This window comes from Halictus rubicundus, chromosome 8, assembly GCF_050948215.1.
Source record: "Halictus rubicundus isolate RS-2024b chromosome 8, iyHalRubi1_principal, whole genome shotgun sequence".
Classification (NCBI taxonomy): domain Eukaryota; kingdom Metazoa; phylum Arthropoda; class Insecta; order Hymenoptera; family Halictidae; genus Halictus; species Halictus rubicundus.
Window position 1 is genome coordinate 7385548 of NC_135156.1, and position 20619 is coordinate 7406166.

Sequence of the window (20619 nt, forward strand, 5' to 3'; positions counted from 1 at the left end):
TCAGTTATACACATGCTGAAACTTTGATCGAAATCGACTAAATAGTTAAAAGTGGTGAAAATCGTAGTTTTCCGCGACTTTCACAAATTCCAACATCTTTCGATGTGTGCCGTTTTGATCGGCATCAACCGATTCTGATGAAATTTTCAGTATTTGTATAACCAACGTAAGATCTACAAAACTCATATTTTAAATTTTCGTTACAGGCTCAAATAAAAAAGTTTTGGAAAGTGCCTTTTTTATTTGCTCTTATATCCTCTTACATGCTCTTATGTCCAATTAAAAACAAATTATACTGTTTTAAAGTGAGCCTGTGTACGTAGAGTTGCGCGTTGTTTCAACGACAACAGCCTTAGTATAGCGAATCTATATTCCGAACTTTCTTTGGAGTGCGGCGCCGGTAAGGACGCTAATAAAATTGCAAATCGGTGAACAAAATTTCTGCGGGCGCGGTAAATTTCGCGAGGAGAAGAGCCTGATAAAGTCTGGCAACGTAGCGGCGGGATGGTAATTATATTTCTCGGTATCCAGCGAGAATGCTTGATAAAAACCAATCAACGGCGTCGTGTCGGACCGGCTCAATTCGATTCGACGATCTCGCAACGAGGAGGACGACGGTTCTGCATAGAAATTCCGTGAGCGTCTCTCCACTTTATATCCTGATCGCATCTAAACGCCTTCGGTTCATTAAATTACGCGCACGCTACAAGGTTGCAAGAAGGATTCGACTAGAAAATGGCGGCGGCGTCGGCGGCAGCGGCAGCGGCTAGACAGTTAGCTGCCCTAATGAACCCAGAACTCGCTGACGTTGTCAATGACTTCGCTCAATGAAATCGCCTTTTTCGAGAGAGACTGCTCGGCACGGGAAAGATCTACACGGGCCCCGCGGTTCGGCGAACAGGTAGAATTCTCGTTCCCCGTCTTTCTCTTTCCGCAGCGCGTTCGTTCCTCCTTTCGCGGCGACTTCTCTATTTTTCGCAGACAGGTTGGCCCGCAGCAGCAATTTTCGGCAGCGTCTGTCTTGTTCATTCCCAAAGCGCCGCAATTCCTGCTCTCCTTCTCGTTACGAGCCACCTTCGTGCTACAGGCGCCTCCCTTTGTTTCGGGACCCGAAGAAGCCGATCCTTGAAAGTGTCGTAACCTCGTGGCGTCCTTAAATTCTGTTCCGTCCGCGTCATCTCCGTCGGTCCTCCTGCGCAGCCTATTGAAGATGAGTAACCACCAGGAGAACAAGGACCGATTCATTGTTCGGTGAGCAACGATCGGGGCAGATGCACAGATTTCCTCCTGCGACAGAGAAGTTTTCTTCGACAGCTGCTCTACTTCGCCTCTGGGCAGTTTTCTTTGTGCGTGCCGTGTGCTCAAATAGGATTTCCTAGACTCTTTTATTAACACGTTCGTGGTCCCATGTTCCGTGTTATATGGGTCACGAAGGTTCAGAACAGAAAGTTAACACGTTGAATATATTAGGGGGAACCATAAGTAATCAATTATTTTGGAATCTAAAACAAATTTTCTAGTAAATTCAAGTTTTTATTTCTTAATTTATTATATAACCTCCATCATTATCAAGGACAGTTTGCCATCTTTCCTGCAAATTTTCAATCCCCCTCTTATAGAAATCCAGGGTTCGTCAAGCAAAATATGACTCAAGGTGCCTCCCTATCTTCTACAGAAGTGAATGTTTTATTTCTTAAATAATGCTCCAGAGATCTGAAAAGATGATAGTCAGAGGGAGCAATATCCGGTGAGTACGATCGGTCAACGATCGACGATCGGTACAGAACTAAAGGCAAAACAAATTCTTTGCAAGTAATTGGTTACTTATGGGTACCCCTAATACTTCGAATTTTATGCATTTATTGGAAAATAGCAGAAAAATGAAAAGAGTTATTAGAAAACTAAAAAGTCTAGACTAGAGAACACCAAGCAAACTTCAGAAAGAAGCTATACAAATCGCTCTTTTTCCGAGATTGTGCCGATTGTGTCGCTTTGTATTCCGCCGCGGAATTTGTAACTAATGATTGCGCGAGAAACAAAACGAAACCGTTTCCGATCCGTATCCCTGGCAGCTCGTTTCTGGGTTTGGTCCGGGTGTACACGCGCTTCTGCCCCGGCTCTTTCATTACCCGGCGTTTTCTCTGCGAACCGCGCGACAGGTGTTCGCCACGTGCAGCATACGTGATCACCACCCTTTAATAAGATAGTACTTGCACTTTCGAAGTGCGCTCGTTTCGGCCGTGCTCGGCGCGCGCATACCCGTGCAATTTCGCGAGGGCTGGAGACGCGAGTGTAATTCTTTGCACGAGCTCCGCGAGAGCAGCGTTTCAGCTTTAAGGTCAGTTTTACCGGCGACGTAACGACGTTCGTAATTTAAAGGTATCGTCGCCGTGCACGCTTTTAACGCGGAACAGTCGGGAAACACGTATGCCCTATGTTGCACACACTTCTTCGCGCACGCGGTACAGCCTGCTCGGTGACGTTCACGATCGCATCGCGTGCAACTATACTCCATTCACTGGATCAGTGTAGATAAGCAAAACACCAGTTCGCGTCGCTCGCTAACTACATACCCGAGAAATGTAACTTCAACTCTGTCGCATTCAAGCTGCCACTGTCGCGCGTTCGTTCGGGCACAAAAGTTTCTGCCCGAACCTGATCGCAAATTGGCACACGGTTGTAACACGTTATTTTTGTAATAAATTTAACTTGATATTTTAGATTCTCATCTGCCAGGTCTTTGCGGAATGTTTTGAGAAAATTATTAAACAATCGCAGACACTGGTAGTGACTGTATAATTGATCGACGGAACTTTAAATTGTAACCGCTCGTGTAGCCTGCTCGGTGACGTTCACGATCGCATCGCGTGCAACTATACTCGATCCACTGGATCGGGGTAGATAAACAAAACACCAGTTCGCGTCATTCGTTAACTAGCCGAGAAATGTAACTTCAACTCTGTCGCAGTCAAGCTGCCACTGTCGCGCGTTCGTTCGGGCACAAAAGTTTGCTATTTTAGATTCTCATCTGCCAGCTCTCTGCGCAATGTTTTGACAAAATTATTAAACAATCGTAGAAACTGGTAGTGACTGTATAATTGATCGACGGAACTTTAAATTGGAACCGCTCGTGTAGCCTGCTCGGTGACAAAAATTTGTGCCCGAACCTGATCGCAATTTGGCACACGGTTGTAACACGCTACTTTTGTAATAAATTTGCCTTGCTATCAGGACCTTGAATAAGTTCTCGCTGTTTCTTTTACAAAATAAAAGCTTTATTTAAATTATAAGGAACAAAAACATTTCATTCAAAGTATTGCCCATCACTAGCGACCACTTTCTCCCATCTTTCTGGCAGTATATGAATTCCGCGTCGGAAAAACGACATGTCTTTTGAGGCTATCCAAGAATCGATCCATTTTTTAGCTTCTTCATAAGAATGAAAGCGCTGGTCAGCTAGGCCATGTGCCATCGAACGGAATAGGTGAAAATCAGAAGGGGCTATGTCAGGTGAATACGGAGGGTGGGGTAGAACTTCCCATTGAAGCGTTTCCAGGTAGGTTTTCACTGGTTTTGCAACACGAGGCCGAGCGTTGTCATGTAGCAAAATCACTTTGTCGTGTCTCTGCTCGTATAGCGGCCGTTTTTCTTTTAAGGCTCGACTTAAACGCATCGATTGAAGTCGATAGCGCTACCCCGTGATAGTCTCATTCGGTTTGAGCAGCTCATAATAAATTACACCCTGCTGATCCCACCAAATACAGAGAAAAAGCTTCGAACAATGGATATTTGGTTTTGCAGACTATGTTGATGCATGGCCGGGCTTACCCCACGATTTTCTACGCTTTGGATTATCGTAGTGTATCCACTTTTCATCGCCAGTCACGATGCGGTGCAAAAAACATTTTCTTTTCTGCCGTTGAAGCAGTAGTTCACACGTGAGAAAACGCCGTTCGACGTCTCTCGGCTTCAATTCATACGGTACCCAATGTCCTTCCTTCTGGATCGTTCCTAAAACTTTTAAACGTTCTGAAACAGTTGACTCATCTACTTGTAATGTTTTTCCAAGTTCTGCTAGCGTCTGACATCGGTCTTGATCGAGTAATTCCTCCAACTTTTCGTCTTCAAATTTTTTCGGTGCGCCAGAACGTTCTTTATCCTCAAGTTCAAAATCATTATTTTTGAAGCGTCGAAACCAGTCTCTGCATGTCGTATCCGACAAAGCATTGTCACCATAAGTCTCAACAAGAATTCTATGTGCTTCAGCTGCAGATTTCTTTTGAATAAAGTAGTGCAATAAAATTCCCCGCAAATACACTTTATTCGGCACAAAAGTAGACATTTTCAGAACTAAGAAAAAATTGCTTTGTTTACACTAAAGTGAACTACCATACACTGAAATTTAAGGTTAGATACACTACTACCTTGCATGTGTGTTACCATTCGAAATTCCACGAACGGGGTACTGCTACTGCCATTTTTGAAGAAACAGCGAGAACTTATTCAAGGTCCTAATATTTTAGATTCTCATCTGCCAGGTCTTTGCGGAATGTTTTGAGAAAATCATTAAACAATCGTGGAAACTGGTAGTGACTGTATAATTGATCGACGGAACTTTAAATTGTAATCGGCACGAACTTTTGCTGCCATCTAATATACGTGACAACTTGTTCCACCGCGAATAGAATGAGTCCACCGTAGGGAACGATTAGGTAGCGGGGAAATATTGTTGTGCAGGATTGTGTTCGTGCCGGCTCGCGCTGTCGATCGTTTATTGAAACAGACGGGATCCGACGTGGTTCTCCGCTGAGCGGCCGGCGGTTCCCCTGTATGGACCATAAAATTTAATCGGGTACCGAGACGATAACCGCTGTGAAATCTTGTTAAGCAATCCGAATCACGATAACAATGTCGGCGCGACTATTCGTGAATGAGGGGCTCGCGGACTCCATGCTCGCCGATCAGGCATCTCAGCACGTGCAAGCAGAAATGTGGACGGGAATTAACCGCATCGACGGGTTTATCGATTCCCGAGCCGAAGGGGGAAACACACGGAAAGCCAACGAATAAATTAACCGTTGCGTCACTTCGGACAGCTCGCCTGAACTATGTTGCTTTGTTGTAAAATCTGTGCCGATGTAGGCTCCACCGGAATGTGAATTGTGTCCTATTTCGGAGTTCTGCGAAACAGCGTTCATTTTGTTACCGTACAATACAATTGTCCTGCTTGCGCGAAACACGAGATATAGCATAATCAGATTCATCGTTGGTCTGTAGATTGTAATGTAGCATCCACTTGAATAGCGTGACAAAAATTTGTAGTGATTATTATCTTTTTGTATCTGCTGAAGTACTATGGCACAGAGTAATCTACGGAACATAATCAGTCTGAATTATTCTGTTGTTAGCAGGTCGATTAAAAATTTTGTTATCTGGTATAACATTGTTCAAAGGCAGTTTCGAGATGTTTGTAAGTAAATGTCTTGTTTCTTCCATTCTGATGTAAAACATTTCGTGAAAATTATAGATTTATCCATGAGAAGCTGAAGGTGACCGTGGCACCTCTGGAACAAAACGAGTCGACGAAAAGTTTACTATAGTCATCTGAAAGTTTCACGTTCCGTAGTATAATGTCTGTAATATAATCGATTGCGAATTATGAAACCTTTGTACACGCGATGAACGGATAATTTTCTCAAGCAAATGCATTAAAAATTGATTGAACATTGATTAATTCCCATCTATATGAATGAGTTTGTGTTTATACGAGCGATTAATTAGAGTAAGAAGATCAAAGCGTACGATCATGTTTAGCGAAACGCATGAGTCACTTCTAATCAAGAGGGCCTAATTAATTGAGTTTAAGGGTTTTCAATTCCCTCGATTAAACACTAATTCTTGTGTTTAGTAGAACGACAACTCCAGATCGGTTGATAGAGTTTGCGTGGGCGTCATTAGAAGCCATACAACGTACACATTTAACTTTTCTTAATCAAATAAAGCTTAATTCTCTCCGTTTGCTAAGCACAAACCCAGATAATTGTATAGCAATCTTGATTTAGCGTGACAATTCGCAGAATCGTATGGAAAGTTTCCTCGAAATTTTTAAATATTGAATTTGTCACACTTACGTAAACGTGGTTAACGGTTCCTTCTGCAAACTTTAGTGTTCTTAACGGGAGCTAGATACAAAGTGAAAAATGCAATAGTGTCTAACCACTTGAAGACTCAATTCCAAAAAGAAATATAGCACACTTCCCTTAAAAAAGAACATTTTCAAATCGTGTTTATAAAAATCGATCTAAATTATATTTAACAAGTAATGGAATACATGTCCGCAAAGAAAATTACCGAAATAATAAAATTGGCTCCTTTAGACAGACAATTTAAAAAAAAATGAAAATTCGCTTGAAAGAAATAGATGAATCTGGCATTTTTGTTTTATCTATGAATAAGTGATCAATTTACTAGACTGCAAACTAAAAATGCTCTAACAGTCCTAAATTCTTCTAGTATTTTTATTGTTTCATTTCTGTCATAAACGCCTAAAATCCGCAATCTATCTATTACTCAAAATTACAAAATGGTACAGTATAGCACCCATCTACACTGGAACCGATCTAGCTTGCATAAAATGTCAAAAAACAATGCAACGTACTGTTTTCCCAGAATTTTGAAGTGAAACTTTCGTTTGCAAAAACGAGACTCAAAATTAATGTTCCCAAGGGCTGCAAAATCAGATACAGAGTTAAGGTAAACTCAGGCGCACAAGAAATATAAATTTTTTCTTATTGATAGGGAACGGTTAAGAATGAAGACTTTCTCATGCACCGTGACCATGAAAAAACTGATGCAGCAAAAGGTTAACAACCTGTTTCCCTAGGGAACAATGATTCAGAAGTTTCAAAATTTCGTTCCATGGGATCGATCCACGAAACGGTTTCTTTGAATTTCCTCCGTCTCCTTGGCCGTGAGACGCATCCTAACCGGGGACAGACGTCGAATGGGGGGAAAGAAGAGAGAGAGAGAGAGAGAGAGAGAGAGAGAGAGAAAAAATCCTGGTCGCAGACTGTTCACGAAATTAACGGAGTTGAAAAATTTCTTTGTCTCCCGCGCAGCAATATCTTCGGTGCTGCTCTCGTCCGGGCGTCTCTCGTATATCTGTTTGGCGATCAGGAAGACGGCAGAAGAGGTTTCTTGACCCTTCTGTCGTCGCTCTGCTAGGGATCGAGGCGCGACGGAGGGCGTTTTCCCGCTGTGTGCCGCGTACTCGGAACCGCTCGATGGGATCACCATGGAGACAGACGTCCCCATACCTTTATTCCCCGAGATGTTTCCCCATGAAGCTACACCACTCCTTCATCCATGTCCCGCAAGCCTCATACCCAACTTTCGTTCGTTCCACCTTGATCGAAGGTCGTCGGATTGAGCTAGGTCGCATTCATCCCTAAAGATCCCCCGAAAAGGAGACGCTGATTTCGTCTGTAGCATCGCACGAAACAGCCACGGCCGAACCGACTCCTCCGCTCGCTTGCGCCTCGCAAATTCATAGTTCGCTCGACCATGACGGGAATCGCTGTTTCCTTTTAACAAGGGATGTACGGAACCGGGGATCTCGACCGGGAAACTTTCCCCGCCGCCAGACAAGCCGAGGATTTTCGCACAAATTTTTCAACATCCCTTTTAGATAGATCTGGCAAAACGGTTTTTCCCTGTGTTCCATTTTATATCACAGCACTAACTCATTAAAGTCTGAATGATGTTATCGCAGCGTTTTAACTGGAATTTTTATTGTACCATTCACGGTAACAGTAACCATTCATAATAACACGTGCGATAAAGAATTTCTTTTTGAATCATCGATTGCCAATTTTGTTTGAAAATTTGATTTGGCACACGCGTTTGATAAAATGGTTCCTTGTTCATCTTGATTTCAATGTTGAAATAATGAGCTCCACCAAGGGAGGAAAAATATACTATTATTTCATTTTGTTCTCGAGTCACGTGTAAGTTCTTTTGTTGTGTATTTTTGCGAATATTTTAGCAGGATTATCTTCAAGGCTTCGTTGGCGGTTCCCTGAAGTTCGCATGCGCGGCAGTTGGCACCCGTGAATGAGACTCCACCCGAATTCTCGGTTTAAAGAACTCTGGCACACTCTGTCGTAGCAAGTGTATCCTAATTAATCTTATTTGAGAATTTAATACGTAATTAACCTGATATTTCCAAAAGAATACACACGGGAGTCTATCAACATCGATTTCGTAAAGGCTTAAATTAATAATATGGAATTAATTTACTATTCCTGGAGGAGTTCGTCGTTTGAAAAATACCTTAGTGTTGGGTATTTATTATAATATAGTTTTTGTAACTATAATAATTTGATAATAGCTTCGACATCGATTTTATCCATGGCGTAACACGTTCACATAATTAGCAGAACAAGATAATTTATCTTGTAACACAAAGTTGTATTATCTGTGAAGTATATTGATATCATTATCGAGTCTATAAAACTATCTGAGCAAGAGTCTCTTCAGCCACAGAATTTCAATGCAACTAACTTTTACAACATACTAGGATACTTAAACACAGCTTGCTGAAATTTAGTTAACATATGGGTCAATAAATATTAATAGAGCCGTCGAATATTTCACCGAATCATCGCAGAATAATACGAAGGCTCTATGCCAGAGAATTACACAATGAAACGGCCAGAAGATTTCCAACGAAGAAAAATTAGCAATTGTGATTAATTTATTACGGGCATTCGACGAGTAATCTAGCTGTACGGTATCGGCATAAATATTAATATGACTGTAGATAACGAATTCAAAGTTGTTATAGAATCTTCGTCCTTCTTCTAAACAACAAGGAACAATCTCGCACGCACTCGATTGTGCACCACAATTATCCTAGTGTCGTAACGACATGACGGTGCGGTGCATCTGTCGTTTCCAAGCTTTTATGTTGCTCGGATTCGCGTAATCGAGTAACAGGAAGATTCATTGTTTTCGCTTTTCGCGATCCACCGGACACAATTTGTTATTTATCGCCGACAGACCAATTAGAATCTTGCCAGCGATTTTCTCATTCCATAATAATCACATCGATCGTGACCGGAGGCTTCCAGTTGAGTCAGGTTGCGGCCACGAGGGTGTTGCAGCACGTTGCGCCACGCTTTGCGCCATGTTGCACCAGTTGCAGAGATTCAAGGGGAAACATGCCGGTCTCTCGGTTCTCTTTGAAATCGTTAAGGGCCCGGAATAGTCACGTGACTTTTTAATTAATAACTTCCATTCACAGACTTAAGATCCGTCTTGGTCTTGATCCGACGGGTCTTAAGTCTCTGACTAAACTTGTCACATTTTTTGCTCTGTATTATCGATATCATGAATTCTGACGCCAGAAACGTGCTTCAAGTTTTTCGGCTTTATTTCGCAGAGAATCAAGACAAAATATAGGTCAATTTGTAGCCGGAGATATTTTCTAGTGCGCGCTGCTCTCGATTTCATCCAGAAAACTCATCCAATGGCATAAAAATGCTTGCAATTTTTGGCCTACTTCTAACGCTTATATTACCAAATATCTGCACAACCTCGGCAGCTTCTGACCAGCGGGCACTAGATTGAACCTTTTTCTTTCAAATGAGTCCTTTACCAGCGACAAAATATTCTTATATAAGGACGAAAACTTGAGGCATGTAAAACCATTTTTTGATGGTAATGTAGTCACCCTACCTTATCGCGAATCTACAAAGACCTGGTCCCCCGCTGTCAAAAGTCCACTGAGCAACACGCGTTTTTAATCATTGGCCCGCTCCTGCCGTCATCGATACGGACAAACGATTTCGAACTTTTAATCACCGGCCGTGGCGCCTTCGAGTGTATCGACCTGAATTTATTCGACGAACAGAGGGCCCCGCCGGGTAAACATTGATAAACATCGGAACGCGTCCAGACTATAAATGCCAAGACACGTGTATGAACGCTGATAAGCGTGATTTGTAAGAGCAATGCTAATCTAATGTTCAAGTGCCCCTGTTTAGAGGAATCTTTCTTATATGACACCTTCCAAATTCACTGTTTCACCTTTTTCCCCTGTATTTCCCCTGTAATACAAATTTCATGAACTGTTTATAAATTGTAACGTTCATCCTAGATGGTGAATAAATTATTAATAAACTAGTTTGCCTTACGTAAAATAATAAAATTCCCTAATTTAACTTCATTCCTTGCAGTTTAATATTTATTAGAACACTGTTCGACGGACAAAAGTGTAACCTTTTATGGAACGAATGATTTCAGTAATTTCATTTAGATCAGGGAAAAAATTGTAATACAAATTGTGTATACAAATTATGGCGTCCATTTCCTTTCGGACATAAATTAATAATAAATTAAGTTATTTTGTACGAACTGGGACGAGGGAAACATTAATGTTATCAATAAATTTGTGCTTCGCAATATCTTCATAATATATGGGACATTTCTGGAAATTGTTATTTACACACTAAAAGATTAAAAACTACTCGAACTTACAAAGATACATGTATAGCAAATGTTGTTTTATTACTGTAATGTTTCGATCCTCGAAAATATTCTACTTTGGCACATTCTGTGGAATAAAAGTTGAAATTTGGTGAATCTTGTTTTATTATTAACTTTCGGTGATGTTTCTTTGGGATCACATAAAATAATTTTTCTTCGGTTTTAACGTATTCGTCTGCATTTATACGTATTCAAACGAAGATGCTTAAGTATGCATTGAGCACGAGTATGAGAATTGTCGCGAAGAATCGAGAGCATCGTAACCTTGGAAATCACGAATTTTAAATACGGTCATTTCTGGGAATCACTCGATCAATGACCTGCCGGCTTGCTATATCCAACGCATGGAACTCCAAACCGGAACTGGTGTCACACAAAAATTTATCTGTCGATTTCTAATGCAGTAATATAATAGCTTACTACTTTCCTAATTATTTTTCACAAAACCTTTACTATTCGATCATTGTACTTTTCTTTACTAAAAACGAAACTACAATATTTGATTAACTTTATTGTAATACTGTAGATAACGAAAACTATTAATTTAGTAAAAACAGTAGATTATTACATATGTAACTGAAGCGTTTAGTCAATGCCACATTCTGTGCTATGTTTAATTGAAGAATATTCAATGGTGACGAGATGCAGCCATTGATCGAGTCAGAACTGAATTAATTTATTCGTGAAAGGTTCATAATAATACAGTGGCAGGTAATGAAGCTTGTCTTGCTCCGGTAGTGGATACATTGGCCGACACCATTTTGCAGGCTGGTGATCCTTCGACCGGTCCCTTGCCAGTAGTCTAATTCACTCACTTTGGATGTGCCATGTTTACTATCCTTGTCAAATAATAGACACGTGTCAAGGCTGTGCCAGCAATAAGAAAGGGTCGTTATCCACCTGAGACCAAGGCTCGGGATCCCAAAATTCTCTCATAATACTCTATACTAAAAGTAATTCACGTATTTCATGTTCAATTTCATTGGAATTCGATTACAAAAATTCAATTGACAAAGCCTCCGTACACCCTTCAAAATGTGATAGCTTTTCAAGAAGCAGAACGGAAGTTAGAACGATTAGCTCACTTATGAGATGAACAAAAAACTTTCCAGAAAATTGTCACAAATGAAAAATTAAAATGTCTGCTTTGTAAAATGTGGGTAATCAAATGTTTTTTATGCAGCTTTTATTGTTTATAATTAGACTGCGGATTTTATACATTTATAATAAAACTGAATGGGCTCTAATACTGAGCTGTGATATTAAGAGAATTTAACAATTATTGAAAAAAGGACAATATTTTCGATTTAGAAAATTTTTATTTTGCATAAAAGATCCGCAGCCTATTTATGATTTGTTGTCCGTGTCAATGTATTTCATTTAACATTAATCGTACATTTCATTTAATATTAATAGGCTCATGGAACGCAAGCAGGTGATTTTGGTTATTTTGGAAATAGAATTTGAAGTTTAACTGTGAAAATTAATTGGCACGACGAACGTATTAATTTTCGGCGAAAGGAGTCATTAAAGATGGCGCAGTTCCGCACATTTGTACGGAATGATGGGGGTGTATGCTGCCCTAATAAATTGCGGGTAAATCGCCTTACTGCATTCGTTCATATTTCGTCGCGTATTATGCTGAACGAGTTTACCGAGGGGGACGATGTCCCCGCGGAGTCAAGAATTTCCCGTGACAAATGGAAGAACGCACGCGTCCACCGTTTCCATGGGGTCTCGAAGTAACTTCGCCTCCGCATCTGTTTCTTGGTCACGAAGAACTTTGTCGTACCTTTTTTTTCTGCCTTCCGCTAATACAAACACCCCTGGACCGCAAGGGAGTTGGGAAAGTTAGGGGGGCGTTCAGACGTTTTCTGTTAACGAGGAACGTCCGCAGTGACTTCGCTCCGTGAAGCATTATGGATATTATTACAGGACAAGAACAACCAAGCTGATTACCTTGAAATCCTTTCTGACACAAGCCTACATCAATTTGCACCATAACAGGGTATTCTCGTTTTGAACGTCCAAAAAATTAATTTCTCTTTTGCATTTTGCTTTAAGTATATATTCGTGAACGTCAGTGTAGAAGGATTTGTTAGAATTCGTAAAATTAATTTAGTCACGGGCGTTTGAAGAATGCAACTCTGTAAAAAAATATAGTGTTCCAAAAATGTACTTCCTTGAAAAAGGTGGTTCCCGAGGTCATTTGAAGTAACTTTTTTCTTTGCGAAAATGTTCTCCGCGGCTTTGTTAAGGAGTTATTGACGAAAAACACGGACCAATCAGAGTGCGGCTACAACGGACGGATTCCGGCTCGGCCAATGCCAACGCCACGCTTAAAGGAGACCTGCCGCCATGCCGGAGTCCGTCTGCTTTTGCCGCGCTCTGATTGGTCCGTGTTTTTCGTTAATAGAAAAAGTTGCTTCAAACAACCTCAAGAAGTGCAACATTTTTGAGACACCCTGTATATACCTCGTGTAATTTCGATTGTTTTTACGTTAAAATTTATACACTTCAAATACCCATATATGTGCGAGCAGAATGCTAATACAGGAAGTTTTATACTGAAAAAAATTCCTAAAATTGTTTAAAAAAAAATGGCCGTCCAAGCCAGAATAGCCCCTTAAGGAATAAACGTGCGCATTAGAGGAGAAGTCCTCCGGGTTTTTCAGGTGTTGGAACTTTGGAACAGGCCGAAAGTAATTGTAATGCAAAATGAATTTAAATTAGGACACCTTAATACTTCGAACCGGAATGTCTTCCGTAATTGGCAGCCTTTGTCATGTTAACTCTAAGCCCTTGTCCACTACTTGTTTCTCCTTCCGCTCTAATTTTTTCGATGTGAAAGAAACTACGCGTGGTACCAAATCGACAGCATCTGTACAAATGTTGTATAATCTATGCTCCGAGCAGAAGCGTCTTCTTCTTGTACTCGTTGATGAACGGGAATAGGCGGCGGAGCCCCGACGCTTTTGTCAGACTTCCAGGGAGGAAAAGTGCCTGCTGAATAATGCAACACCGCTTCCACGATACAGTGAAAATGGACGGCTGGTTTCCCGTTTATCGAATTTTCATTGGCCAACTTCACCGACGTTTACAAATTATGTTTTACATGCCGCAGTGCTTACTGTTTCCTAATACGGCGCTACCGTAGCGTCGCCGCAACACGCGACTGTTTGCATTCATTTTAATATGAACACGCGGAATTTGAATATGATTTCTATTGTATCCTAATTATACGATATGTTGTTTGTAGACCGATTTTCACGAGAAAGAAAAATTTTCTAAGTCGACTACAAGACACAGAAATACTCGGGTCTTTTATGACCCCAACAAAGTTTCTTTAACTTCTGCTTCTGTAATGGCAAATGTTTCTTTAGACCATTTATTCTTAAACTATTCTTATACTGAAAGGTATCTGAGAAAATTTATACAGAATTTTGGGAAGGTCTTGTTAGTATGATACTTTGGAATCTGGGTAAACATAGTGCACCGCTTAAGGGTTAAATTAAAATGTATTATCTATTTTAATAACTTTAATCAGCCGAAAATGGCGCAATAGTGCTCTTACAAATGTCTTTGCAGGTCTCTACTTTACCGATTCAGTTTGTCACGAATGCATCAAATCCGTAGTTGTTTTAGTATACTACAGTTATAATAATTTATCTTCGTACATTTAACTTAATTTTATAATTTAAATGCTTGATTTGTACCAACACATTGTCGAGTTGAGAAAATACTTAATAATAGCCGCAATTTTCTTCTGTCTAATGAAACATTTATACAACTTTTGAAGATACAGTAATCAGTTGACCATTCAATCGTTCGAATACGTCAATCGCTCGCTGCATCAAGCCTTGCATGACCATGTGAGTTGCAAGTTGCAACGGTATATGTGTATAGTGATTATTTGTACAAGTACACCGTAGGGTGTCAAGGAACTTTTTTCCTTGTAATTCAAACAAACGATAGAGGTGTAGTCGTTCTCGGGAAATATGTCATGTGATACACGTTACAATTAGTTCAACACCTTTGCTCGCAGTCAGTTCGTTCAATGTTACAAATTTTATATTAATATTTATTAAGCATTATAAATTTTCTGATTATACTAAAACTTTTTCATAATTATTACTAACACTTTTGGCTAAGTAAACGCATATTTTAACTCTCGTAAGAAATGTTTATTAGTCTGTAATTACATAGAAATTATATATAAAAGCTAAATTTATGTTATACAATAATCACAAAATTAAACATTTCTTACGAGAGTTAAAACATGCTAATAAACTTTTCAATTATTCTGTTATGGTTTTGCAGAGATTGCATTAAAAAATTAATAAAAATTACTCTGAAATTTGTAGTAATTACTGTTAGACACTATTTTTGACACCGGACGGAACCTTCCGATAGACTGGACACATTGAGAAGGTCGCAAAAAGCAAAATGCCAAGTCTCGCGGCTTGCATGACCGCACGTGTTGCAAATTGAAACGAGATAGCGATTATCTAACCAACCCACCGTTATGTTGGGTAGCACGAAACTTTTTTCCTTGCAGTCCAAACAAACGATAGGTGTAGGTATCGTCTTTCTCGCGAAACATATGCAATCGCGAACACATGTCGTTCCGCGGAAAAATTTACCGCTCGTCTGGTACGATTGCAAAGTAGCACGATTACAAAGACGTCTCTGTGTGCGTATCAAAAAGCAAAGTTCACTTTACTTATTTTACGCTCCTCGACAAACTGGAGTCGATCGTACGTGTACATTCGACGAAATAGAGAAATAATAAATAAATTCGTTGCTGTTATACAACATAGGTACGGTATGCTATGGTACTGATTACGCGCATTAAAAGTTTCCGGTATTGGAAAGTTTTTCAAGATTAGTCTGTTTTTTAGTTCCTCTTATCGTTTGCGATTGTTACGTGTCCGCTTCGCCCCAGATTATTAAGAGATAGCATTTATTTTTTTTTGTACCGTGGGAGCCAGAGCAGAAATCTTCTGACATTGGCAGATTTCAAGGAATGTCACTGTAATTGTCAAATTGAAAAGGATTTGTTGGTGTGAACGCATCCTATGCAGATTCATTTTATAGCCTTCTCTTCTCATGGACAATTATAATATTAAAACAATTTTTTTAAAAAACTAAATTAGAACTCTTTCGATCCCAGCTTAACACTAGATTTACGGAGCACTAAAAGTGAGTATTTTACATTGCTTTATAAAAATAAGAAGAATGTGTCTATCTAGGTTTTTATCCATTTTTAAAATAATATATATCTAAAGAAATAAATGCCACGCAGATTCTCGATAATCGTAAACTAAAAATATCAGAATCCGCCATTGTGACGGGTCCCGTAAACCTGGTGATAACAGTACCGATTTCAAGGATTTCAATTGTATCAGGGGTATCGTTTTCTTAATTGTCACTGTGACGTTTAAAAGCCATGAACGGAGCGCGGGAAAGCGTATACTAATCGGAAGAGCTCGCTATAGCTAACATTTCCGAGAAGTGCATGATAGTTAACGGAAAGCAGCATCGCGATTTGAAATTAAATTCCAGTGATCCAACCGTCAATGGATGACGATCGAAAGGGGGGGGGGTTGAAAGCGACGAGTCCATCGATTATCTTGACAGTTTTGTGCCGCTTAGTATTCCGTGCCACGTTTCCGGTGGAAATACGTGTCGGAAATTACATCTTCTGCGTGTTATGTTCTTGTACAAGCCTGTGCTTATACGCGCGGACAATTAGAGAACCAGTCACGGGAGTGTAACGCGCGTGGAAATTACGGCCAGCAGCCGGAGGATGCGAATCAACCACGAAGAAATCGGCAGTGTCTCCGACGATCGAGTGACACGCGTTCAATGAAATTCGGGGCAGCTGGGTCCAGCCGCGGCGACATGTTGTTCGATGAACACTTTCGTTTTCGACGACGTCGTTCTGCCACGGTAAATTATTCCAGTGTGTCCTCTTCCCATAATTCTTACTCTTATTTATGACCGTCGAAATTACGGAATTTGTCTGCCGCTACTTTTTGCGTTAGTGTAATAAATGTATATAATTTGCAGCGAGATTGACTTCTTTCGACAGGCGAATATTTGCTGATATTCCGGCCTCGGTGAAATAAATATTAGGGGGAACCATAAGTAATCAATTATTTTGGAATCTAAAACAAACTTTGCAGTAAATTCAAGTTTTTATTTCTTCATTTATTATATAATCTCCATCATTATCAAGGACAGTTTGCCATCTTTCCTGCAAATTTTCAATCCCACTCTTATAGAAATCCAGGGTTCGTCAAGCAAAATATGACTCAAGGTGCCTCCTTATCTTCTACAGAAGTGTTTGTTTTGTTTCTTAAATAATGCTCCAGAGATCTGAAAAGATAATTTTCAGAGGGAGCAATATCCGGTAAGTATATACAATTCTTTGAATTTTTCCTGACCAAGTTTCACTGTATGGGGCCGGGCATTGTCAATTTGCAGTATTACACCTTTTCTGTGGACTAAAGATGCCCTCTTTTTCAATAGTTCTGAATACAGCCGTTGTAATTACTGACAATACAACTCAGCAGTAACTGTTTCTCCAGGTTTCAACAACTCAAAGTGAATTATGCCACGACAGTCCCACCAAATGCACAGTAACACATTTCTAAGTGATAAGCTAGGTTCAGGGGTTGATATTGCGGTTTGACTTGCAGAAAACCATTTCTTGGAACGTCTTATGTTATCATAAAGAATCCATTTTTCATCTCCAGTAACGATTCTGCTAAGAAATGGATCTCTACGAAATCTGGATAGCAATGAAGTGCAAATTGATCGACGAATATTCTTGTTGGTCTTAGATAATTGATGCGGTACACAACTTCTTGTATACTTAATTTTGGATCAGCTTCCACTAGAGATTTTAGGATGTCATTATCAAATTCAACTGGTCGTCCACTTCGAGGCCTGTCAGAGAGATCATAATCACCAGCAGCAAACCTTCTGAACCAACGTTGACACTTGTTGACCTTCAATACATATGAAGGTCAACATCATATTCAATACATGAATATGATCCTCGGACGGTACGGACGCCGCCATTTTATTACAGGGTTGTAAAATAAAATTATACTTTTTAGAATATTTTGAACACAGGCTGCTTTACCGAAAACTGTAAAAGAATACGTGTTTCCTCTTCAACGATCGGTACAGAATTAAAGGCAAAAAAAATTCTCTGCAAATAATTGATTACTTACCCCTAATATTTTCATGACATGTCTAATTTCTTTTTTAATTTGTTAAAAATCGTATCCTAGGAAACAGACAGTCTTGAAAAAATGGTATGAACAATGGTCCGTTTAAGTGGCGCCCCGACGCCCCACTCGCAGCGTAACAACTCACTCTGTGGGTGAAAGAAATAATTGCGGGACGCGTCAACAGGTACACGGTGTATAGGTAGCGACGCGACACGCGATTGTTAAACGACATGCGTTTACGCACAACAGCCATACTCACGCACGCGGTCGCGAGTGTCACGAACGACGGGATTCGCAGGTTGCGAAATAGCGTTTTCCACAGGGGCGCGTCATCTGCGCGTCGCGTCCCTCCATCGTGTCGTTGTAACGGGAGCTTCGGGGTGAGTTCACCTGCCTCCACGAAATGCCCGCCGGTTAATTGCGGATTGCACGAGGTCGTTCTGCGAAGACGGTTGATTTTTGGGTGCGAGAACTGCCTCGCCGATGTTCCTCCTCGCGTGCAGGAAGCAAAGAATCACCTAACCCGGTCATTAGCGGCACGGGCAAACAGTCTCCCTCTGGGTCGCTTCGCAAGATCATTAGGAGGATTTAGCCCGGGAAAAAGAAAGGATTACATTCCATGGGCGCACAAAGGATTCAATCCGAAACCGACCGGGTCACAATGATGGCTAACGATAGGACAAATTGGAGTTTGGTAGATTTGACACTGTCGAGCCTGGGAAAACGTCCTGCCTCATAATTGGACGGACGTTGCTTCTGCTACGCCATTTTCATGCGCAACCGGACATTATTCTTCCTACCTCTACTATGTCGGTGCAAAAATAATTGCGGTTTTCGTCGCTTTAAGGCACGGTTCTGTACTGGATCCGTTTTCTGATCCCTCGCGGTGTCTTACTTGTTTCGATGCGTTTTTAACAATAAAACTACTCCAAATTTGTTTATTTACAACTGTTGAGATTGTAAAGATACATTCGCAGGAAATTATTCAATAAATTTGTTACTTTGTTGTTTTTTTCTTTCAGTTTTCGCGAACTAAAGGATTTAAACAATTTTTATAAATTGTTTCGTGAAGCGTATGATGTAATGATATTGCCCAACACCAATTTTGCATTTCGATAACTAATAGACAGCATTGAACACAAAATAGTTTAATTTTAGTTATAGTTTCTCCTCATCACCCTTCAATCCTCAAAACATCCTTTAATTTTGAAAATTATATCAAACTTTAAACGTAACACTTGTGGAACGATAGTTTAGACCCAAATACAATGGTGTGTGTTTTTATAAATTAATAAACTTTCATCACAGTGCCTTTAAGGCACCAATTTCCGCGGACATTTTTCTATTTACTTTGAAAATTAAGGGTCCCGTACAAAATCTGACTAGATCATGCGAAGGATCAACCTTCTTTCTATATAGTGTTAATATTGTAGATCTTCGTTTGTTCCCGAGACTATCTTGCCTGGGTCTTCTCTGCTGTGCCAAGAATACCCCGTTTTGTTTGCTACAGGATACGATGTAGCAAATGATCCCAGTTAAAGTTGAAACTCAAGCAATCTACCCTACATAGGTAAGTATCTACTTTAGTATCCGGTTACTGTAGGTGTATTTATCTTTCTCTTCATTTCTATGATATATCTTATCCTTTCTGAGAAAGCCTTTTCTCTTTATTTTGAACTAAACGTGGGAATTTCAAACGCTATATGATCTAAAATAGTAAAACACACAACTTCTATAAGAAGATAAAATAATATTCTCTGATTCTGTATCTCTGGTCTATTAAAATGACAGTATTACTATTTCGTATTTGTCTCGCAATGTACTCGAATAAATCTACTACTACTAGCCAACGTTTACATTTCATTCTTTTCCAATAATATTTCTCTTCTGTTCTTCTGCTGTATTAAAACAACAGACCACATATATATATATATATATATATATATATATATATATATATATATATATTGTTGTTTTGTGTTTACCTGGCAATATTCGAATAAATCCTTGACTGCCAACTCGTGTTTACATTTGATTCTTCTTCTCATTTTTGTTTGGGGAACAAGATTCTCGGCCGTCTGCCGGGAAATGCTGAAACACTCCGGTTTAATAACAGGGAACCGGCAAAAAGTGGCGGCCTGTATTTGTTGTCAAAATTAACGCGGATTCGTTCACCCGACATCTGTCTCTTGCCCGTGGCTTCCACCGTTACTCAGCTGTCCATAATTGAGGACGAAAAAGAAGGTCTACCGACGATTAACACGGCAAACTTGGAAAGGAAAATATCGCTCGTATATACACTGCATATATATACCAAGAATTCACTGTTACCACGCTCGCATTAAAAGCCCAGGCTGTTTAAATGCCCGACATCTTGCGCGGCTTTGAGGCTCATCGATTTAAAGAACGCATCTCGGCCGAAGGCTCGATCCTCTCCGATGATTCTCAACTCCTGATGTTTCATCCTTCGTCAACGTGCACCCCTGTCCAAAGTGCTGCAGCATAAACACAAATTCAAAAACACAATTCAATCCATGAATAATCCGGACACTTAGCACGGCGACTACAGTGATTTCTCTATATATGTCGCCGAGGCCTGGATAATAAACGTCGCGGAGTTATCCCCACTACCGCGGGGTATGCGAGGAGGCCTCGGACGCCGTGGAGTGTAAACATAACAGGGCTCGGGTATGTCTCCTGGACGATACACGACGCTGGCAAGCCCCGTGTTGTGTTGACATATATCGAGAATTCACTGTATTTCTGACACAGATACTTGTCACCAAACGACGTAGAAATATTCCAATTACTATTTCGTCCGTATGCC

The 20619-nt window shown here is 40.3% G+C and overlaps 1 long non-coding RNA gene across 1 annotated transcript in view; it reads right to left on the reverse strand.

Moving 5' to 3' along the window:
- LOC143356459 (uncharacterized) overlaps positions 1-20581 on the reverse strand; it is a 68877-nt gene extending 48296 nt beyond the window's left edge. The window contains exon 1 of the long non-coding RNA XR_013082672.1: positions 20344-20581. This is a non-coding gene — a long non-coding RNA (uncharacterized LOC143356459). The remainder of the gene's footprint in view (positions 1-20343) is intronic.
- Between the last annotated feature and the right edge of the window lie 38 nt (positions 20582-20619).